Raw genomic sequence first — 8,827 nt, 5'->3', positions numbered from 1 at the left:
TCTATCCATTAATGACTTCGTTCTGGTTTTAAGGTCATACTCTATTATTTATTTAATCTCCAATGACTTTCCGATTAATTCAATTTCTAAAGTAGTTCTGAATTCGCAACATGTAATTCTCATATATTGATTTCCGCATTTCTGTTCCTAGGTGAGAAAATTTGGCATCATATTTGAGCAAATTTTTTCGCATGTTCAAATTCTCGTAAACATCTTAATGCACTGTGAAATCTATGTTTGCTCTAAATGTACTCACAGACCGATGATTGAATATTAACCCTTGAACGTCCCGAGGGTCCAAATGGGTACTCTATATTTTTAAGCCTCTCACATCTTATCGTTTTTAAATGGAAGGGATATCAATGTCTTTACAGGCTTTTAGAAAGTGTAAATGCTTGTTAGTATTGAAATTAGTTCAGTAGAGTGAACGTGTACGTTTTATTTAAATCGTTAAAATGGACGACTTTGTCGATGTTCAAGGACTAATAGATATTTGGAGGTAGGCTCTGGGTTATTATTTTAATTTTGTTTTTTAATGTTATTCTGAAATTTTATAAGAATATACAGTTGGATGAATTTATATTTGTGCAAGTTACTTTTGTTTAAGACTTTTTCATGTCGTACCCATATGGACCCCGTGTGCACCTAAACTTTTTTTTAGTTTCTGTCTCGGATTTTTGCTTCAGGAAGCAATAGAGGTCTTTTAAAAGATGATGAAAATGTAGCCCCAGAAAAAATCTTTTTTGAACCTCCACCAAGTACTGTATTTATTAATGAAGAATCCGGGAATGGGCATGAAGGCGGAACTTTTCAAGATTTACCGGGCAAGCAACTTTTAGCACCTTCTCGTTTTCACTAACGGTCGCATGGGGGGTAATTCGGATGATGCTTATTAGGAACTTTTAACTATTTCTTTATGTGTTTTATTATCGTCTTTTAATTACAAACGAGAACAATAATAATTATTCCGAAAATATTTACCAACGAAATATAAATAAAACTCAAAAATTTATTGGTTCTTGGTTGGGCTATCAAAGACGTAATTTACAAAACGTACAATATATTGCAGGTGATTTTCCTACATCGATTTATAAAAAAAAACTATCATCGAAGTGTTTTGAATGTTTTTACGAATGAAATTATTAAACACTTGGTTCAGGAAACTACTAAATATACAGCTTTTCTAAATAAATTCAGTCCCTTCTAAACTTCACTATTTTGAGAAATCCGAAGATTTTTAAAAAGTGTAATAATGAAATTTAATTATACTATGTAATGTTTATAAAATAAAGTTAATAATGTGCTTATTGAAAATGGCCAATTTGCCGAAACGTTAAAGAAATAATTAAATAGTTTTATTTACAACAGACCGACAAACTCAGGAAATAAAAAAGTTTTTATTTTAATATTCACGGTCAGGAAATAATACCTATATATATATACCTATATACATATAGACATTGTTTTGTTGACCATAGGAATTAAGATTATTTACAATCCCATCTCTAGAGTATATTTATTATAATGCTTTAAAACTAATTTCTTATATGCTTTATTGTCACCGAAAATTGTAAAAATTTTATGGGCAAAGCTTATAACAATAAGACAAGAAAGAAAAAAAAATAAGAATAAGAATCGTTTGTACTTTTAAATAAAAAAAAAACAATAAAATTCTTCCAAACTTAAACATAGAAAATACTACCTAATTAAAAACCTACAAACTTCGTAAAATGTACCTAACAAAAAATAAAAATTAGGAAAGCAGATTAATGAATTAAGGGCTCAAATATTTCACCTTCTTGTGCTGAACAGTAACCAAATCTGTCATACAGATTTCTCCTCATATTTTGGAGTAGGGCTGGTGTAATGCGTACAGAGAAATTAAGTATTTTTGCCCTTAATTCGACTAGGTTTGTGGCCCTTTCAAACTGATACCTATAAATGTATTCTTTGAGAAAACCTAAAGTTGGAAACATGGCCGAAATTTGAAGGAAGTGGAGGTTCTGTTCATGTTAAAGTCACAACTTTCGACGGAAAATCGTCTTGGAACAACTACATGAAACAGTTTGAATCAGCTGCGAATGGATTGTCTGAAAAACAAAAGGCTGTAAACCTGACTATCGCTCTTCGAGGAGATGTCTTAGATGTGCTTCAGACCATAGCCGTAGAGGAGACAGATGATTTCGAACAACTTAAGAAGAGGTTAAATATGCGATATAGCCACGAACATTTGGAGCATGTATATCAGTCGCATTTTAAAAATCGAAGACAAAAGAGAGATAGCTCTCTCTTTAGAGCCTATTCTTGAAGAACCTTCTCTCTAGAAGGCTCTTCAACAATACAACAACTTCTGGGGAAACTGCAGAGTAAGCCGCAGGTGTTGGTTGCGATTCTGCCAGGTCCGGACTTTCGTACCATGTAACTCCTCCGTCCTTAAGAGGAAAAAATAACGGAGGTATTTTTGGATTCCAAATTTTGGGGACATCTTTCTTCCAATGGAATTTCGTCAGGAACCCTCTTATTTTTGCAATACTTCCGGTATCTGGTGATGATGTAAATTATAACGATTAGTATTAATATAGATAAGATGACTGAACCGGTGCTGATAATGGGTGTAGTTGGAAAGCCAATTTCTTCTACTGGTGAAAGATTTCTGGTAATTCTGTTAATTTCGTATAGTCCTTCCATATCGATTTTGCTCAAATTGGTTACTTGATAATTTACCTTTTCAGTCGAGAAATTTTCTAGTTTTGGTAATATTATGATTTTTCCAGATTGGATTCGTGGATTGTTTGAAAATTTTAAGGTTCCAACTTCTATTTCACATTTTGGCGGGATTTCTATTAACAAAGGTTCTTTTATTTCCAAAAACGAATTGGACTCACATTTTGAGATTAATTTGACAGTACCGGATGGGATTATTAAGATCTGGTTCTCCATGACGTGCTCGATAATGGGTTCTTGTAGATTTACTTCAGTGGCGTAGCATTTCTCTGGGTTACGTCCATCAATTAATTTATAGGTGCAGGTATCTATTTGGGTGTAGTCCTGTTGGCAGTAGTATCTGGTTTCGAGGATGGGACATTCTTCTTTTATCGATAGTGATTTTTCTCCTTTTGCCAAGTAGTGATATAAGGGAATATATGTTTGATGATTTTGTATTACGGGGTAAACATGGAAAAGATCGTAATTTTCTGATTGGAATATAGGAACATGGATAGCGAATATAAGCTTGGATTCGTAAAAGGTTACTTGGGTACTGAGAAACAGATAGTATGTTAGCACATTGTTAAATTTTGCGATTTGTTCTTCTTTGTATATATGTGATAAATATGACATCATTTCTTAGATTTCTTGGGTAGATATTATTGAATTATGAAGAGTATTTAATTTAGAGAAAACGATCGAATTTTCAATATTGTCAATAAATGTTATTAAATTTTGGCAATCAAGATTATTCTGGTAAAGAATACTTTGATAAGTTATGTAATTATCCAAAGTGATTATTTTGGTTTCTAATGAATATTTAAATTTTTCTATATTGTCTTGTAATTTTTGTTGATTTTGCCACAAGGTTGATAAAGATTGATTATAATGATTAACAAGCTTTTTGTACAAAGTTGACTGAAGGTTAAGTTCATGAATTACATTTTTCTGATTTAATTGTAAAATATTAATTGCTTTATCGTATCGTTCTCCATCGTCAGCATCTAAAGTTCCAAAAGCCCATTTATTAATTTTGCCTATTCCATCTAATAAACCTCTTTTAGAGCGAATATGTGGATGTAAATTTTCAAATTTTCTTTCGAGAATTTTTATTAAGAATTCGGTTCTTTTTGTCATTTGTTCAGCTAAGTTATGAAAAGATATAGGGTTAGAAGCATTACTTACTATTAGACTATTCTTAAGGCTATAAAAATGGTTAGTTAAACTAGTTATCTGTTTAGTTACTTCTCTTAAATCTAGATAGTGTATAAAGGTATGCTTAGTGTAAATAATTTTACAGGGTCCTAATAGTATAGGTAACAAAGGATTCGTTATAGGAGTAATTTTTACATCTTCTCCTTCACATCTCCGTTGAAGTGCCAAGAATATCAGGAGCAAACACGTTGTCCGGATTTTCATTTTCCTGAAAAGATATTTTTTGTTTTACTCTGGGTTTTCTGATTATATTTTTATGGTAATTTCCTTTATTAGTTTGTAAGATAAGACCTGAATCTTGGACTACTTCAATCTTTTTAAATTTTGGTGCCTTTTTATCGCGCAATTTTGTTTTGACGTATGCAACGTCCTGGTTAGAGAAATCTGGAGGGTCATTTCGATTTTCATTTAATTTATTAATTATTTTTTCTTTTGTTTCTTCGTTTCTACTTTTTATTATTTCGTATAACTGTTTACTTGCTTTTTTATGGTTTTGTACATAGTATGATAAAATAAGGTTATCGTCCAAGTCGAAAGGATCTGGACTATTAATGTGTCCTTTTATTATTTCAAATGGGGTAAACTTAGTGATGGAATGAATTAAATTATTATAGCTTAGAATAGCATGTTTTATTAATTGGTTAGGGGTTAATTCTTTATTTTCTTCTCTAAGACAGCGAAAGCATTCTATTAGTGTAGAATGAAACCTTTCTACGGGGGAGTTGGAATTACTATTTTAAGAAGTTGTGAAATGTAGTTCTATATGGTGAAGTTTACAAAAATCTTTAAGGTCATTATTTTTGAATTCTGTTCCACAGTCGGCAGTAATTTTATAAGGTAAACCGTGGTGGCTTACGAAGAGAAGTAAATTTTCCACTACGGAGGTGCCATTGACACTAGGTAAAGGATATGCTTGGGCATATCTCGAAAATGAATCTATAATCGTTAAATATGATTGGTTAGAAATTTTAAAGACATCTACATGAATATGTTCAAAGGGTTTTGATGCAGTGGGAGTTAGACTAAATTTTATAATTGAAGGATTTCTATCGTATTTGTTTTTAAGACAAGTTTCACAATTATTTATAAATCGTTCGATATCTTCTGCCATTTTTGGCCAATAGTAACGTGATCCTAGGGACATTTTTACTTCATTTATGCCGCGATGTCCTTTTTTGTGTATGTGATAATACTCTAATTTTTCTTTCTGTTCCTGAGTGTCTATTATGTCAGTTAAAAATTTTGTGGAATGTACAAATTTAAAAGCGGAATTTTTAAAATAATTCTGAACTATTACTACAAATGTTTCTGGTAAAATATTTTCTTTAAAGTACAACGCATAAATCTTTTTGGGATCTATATATTCTTTTACAAATTTAAAAATACTTTCTTCAATATTTCTTTGGGGTAAAGTAACATAAAATCTATTATTATCAAATATTTTTTCATTTTTGCATTTTATTTTATTTATTTCTCCACATGTTAATATAATTTGATTTTTATAAGTATTTAGGGCTTTTTCGGTTATGGGTAAACCTAGAATGGGATTTTCTAAAGAGGTATGACAGGTTTCTAAATCTGAGTCATCTCTTTCGGGATTTTCAAGAGGGGATCGAACTTGTATGTCCGAAATAATATTTATTTTACTAGTTGATCCATCATTTAGTAAGAAGTCAAGGTCTCCTTCTGAAAGTTGTGGTAAGTCGTCAAAGTTGCGTAGTTCATTATCTATTATTTCATTTATGTCACCTAAATTAACGTCCATCGATTTCGTTTCGAGAGCATTTAAATCGGAATCTATTTTATAATTATTTTGTCTATTAGAAAATTCAAATTTATAACATTGATAAACGTTAGAATCGTATGGATAAGCGTTTATGGGTTTTAATAAAGTTATAGATAAATTTTTATTAGTTTCATTGACAAATTCTACTAAAGCTAAACCATCATTTGCTACAGTTAGCATTTCTGGTACATACATATCACCTAAAATTATCTTATCAATTAATATTTCACCGTTCGTTACGGTCACAGGGACTTCTTTTCTAATCTTCTCATAAGGGCCAACAGATATTTCAAACTTTATGTCTGATGGTTTTCTAAATTTAATAGGGATTATTGTGTCTCTGCTAACGAGACATTTATTATTAAAATCAATGTTAAACTTCATGGATAATAGGTCATTAACCCCGACCAAGCCATCATAAAACTCATGAAAATCATATAGTATGTAGTGCAGTATGTTGTTTCGATTAAATTCTTGGAACGCCGGTATGGCTGCTTGGTATTTGATATCTTTCGTGCCAAGAGGCGTAGAAATTGAAACGTTTGAAGAATATATGCAATCTGAATAAAATTGTTCAGCAATACTGGGTTTTAAGATTGATTTCGTACTACCAGTATCAATTAATAATTTTAATGGGGGATTAGAAATAGTGATGTAAGTTAAAGGGTTATTAGAGGTTAAATTTAATTCGATTAAATTATCTTCAACTATAATATTCGGCTTTTGCCCATTATTCTGAAAATAGTTTCTATTAAAATTATTTGTTCTTCTGTTGAACGTTGAAGGGAATCTAGAATTTGTAGAAATATTCATCGGTTCCGGCTTTGGGGCGCGATGTTGGGGAGTACGATTTGGTCTGAAAACATTCGTATTTCGGGAAGGTCCAAAGACTTCTGAGTTAGTTGGGAGTCTTTTAGGGGGTAGCTGTTGAGGCTGTACATTAATAGGTTGGCGAGGCCATTGGAAATTTTGGGGATAATTATTATTTGTATTAAAGTTTGGATTTTGGGGAATAGAAGAATTTGTTCGAAAATATTGATTATTCATGGGATTATAAAATTGCCTGTTTGGATTAGGGAAATTCTGATTTTAATTTGAAGATAGTTTATTTTAAACTTTACATTGGTTATGTTAGATATATATGTGTGTTTCATAATAGATATAATAAAGATAATTTCAAAAAGTGCTTACAAACTAATTCTTTGATAACCGCGATAAAAACCCTATATATATTATTAAAAAACACTCATTGCTCATCATTCACAAATAATATATCATAACAATATATATATATATATATATATATATATATATATATATATATATATATATATATAGAGAGAGAGAGAGAGAGAGAAGAATCTAGGAGAATACCAGAGGGAGGATTTCGGAACGGAAGATCAACAACCGATCAAATTTTTATGCTAAAACAAATCCTGATCAATTGCTATGAATACAACATTTCAGCACAAGTACTTTTCATTGATTACAAAGCTGCCTACGATACAATAGACAGAAACAAGTTAATAGAAACACTAAAAGAATTCCAAGTGCCAGAAAAAATAATAAGATTGGTAAAAATGACAATTAGACAAACCATTTGTGCTGTGAGATGCAACGGTACAGTCTCAGAAGAATTCGAAGTGAAAAAAGGTGTTCGCCAAGGAGACCCGTTGTCTAAATTGCTATTCAATATAGTTCTAAAAAAATTGTAAGGATTAGTGGGATAAATAGGTCCGGAACTATTTTATACAAGGAGCACCAATGCTTAGCATACGCTGATGATGTGGTTCTCATTGCAAGAAATGGAAAAGAACTATCAAATATAACAAAAAGACTGATTCGGGAAAGCTCTAAAATGGGACTGAAAGTTAATATTAATAAATCGAAGTACATGGAGATCTCGAGTAAAAAAGGAATAAGCACCAGGGGATCCTTTAAATTGAAGGTGGAGAATGGATCAGTTGTAGAATTCGAGAAGGTGGATGAATATATGTACTTGGGTACTCTTATCGATCAGACATGTAAGGAAGAAACTGAAATCAACCTGAGACTGACCAAGAGCAACAGGTGTGCTGGAGCCATGAGCAAAATAATTAAGGCCAAAGATATATCTCGTAATACAAAAATAAGAGTATACAAAACTATAATTAGACCCACAATGCTATACGCTGCCGAGACATGGACTATGAACAAAACCGTACAGAACACATTGGAAGCATGTGAAAGAAAGAAAAATTCGCAGAATATTTGGTGGAAAAGTAGTAGAGGGAGAATGGAGAAGACGAACTAATGCAGAAGTGTATCATTTGTATGCTAACCCTACAATAACAAAAGTGGTGAAAAAACGTAGACTAGAATGGCTCGGCCATCTAGAAAGAATGCAAGGTAATAGACTAGTCAAGTATATTTCTTGGAGAGTACCTGAGGGCAAAAAAAAGAGAGGAAGACCAAGAAAGAAATGGAGAGATTTAGTGATGGAAGATGTCAGAGAGATGGGAATCAGAGATTGGAAGCTGTTAGCTAAGAATAGAAAACGATGGAAATTATCCATCCAGCAATGGGGCTAAAAGGCCTGTTAACGCTGTACATACATACATACAAACTTATCTGTACAAAACTGTCTGCGCAGTGTAAGGGATGGCTCTTTAACTTCAATTTCGATAATAGTTATAGGAGTAGATTTTAAGCAACTAAGACATAGCCTCAAACATTTATTCTTTTGGATTTCAATTTTATTAAGATGTCCTGTTGACGCAGACCTATATAAATGACAACTATAGTCGAAAATTGGTCGAATCATTGAGCGATAGAATAGCAATGCAATATTCGGGTCAGCTCCCCAACTGTTTTTACAAAATGCTCTAAGGATATTTATGGAGTTTTCTGATTTTTTTATAATAGAATGAGTTTGATCCTTCCATAACAGTTTACGATCCAAATATGTGCCTAGATATTTTACACAATTTTTGATTGGAAATTCTATTTTTCCTAATTACTACCTTAAGGAGTTTGGCGTTTTATGAAAAAAAAAACAAATTTCAGTCTTTGTAGTTGATATTGATAAACCTTTTTCTTCTTCTTCAAGTCCTACTCCTATCGGAGATTGGAAATCATTCT

The sequence above is a fragment of the Diabrotica undecimpunctata genome, chromosome 3 (genome assembly GCF_040954645.1).
Source record: "Diabrotica undecimpunctata isolate CICGRU chromosome 3, icDiaUnde3, whole genome shotgun sequence".
Classification (NCBI taxonomy): Eukaryota; Metazoa; Arthropoda; class Insecta; order Coleoptera; family Chrysomelidae; genus Diabrotica; species Diabrotica undecimpunctata.
This window is presented reverse-complemented; position numbering follows the sequence as displayed.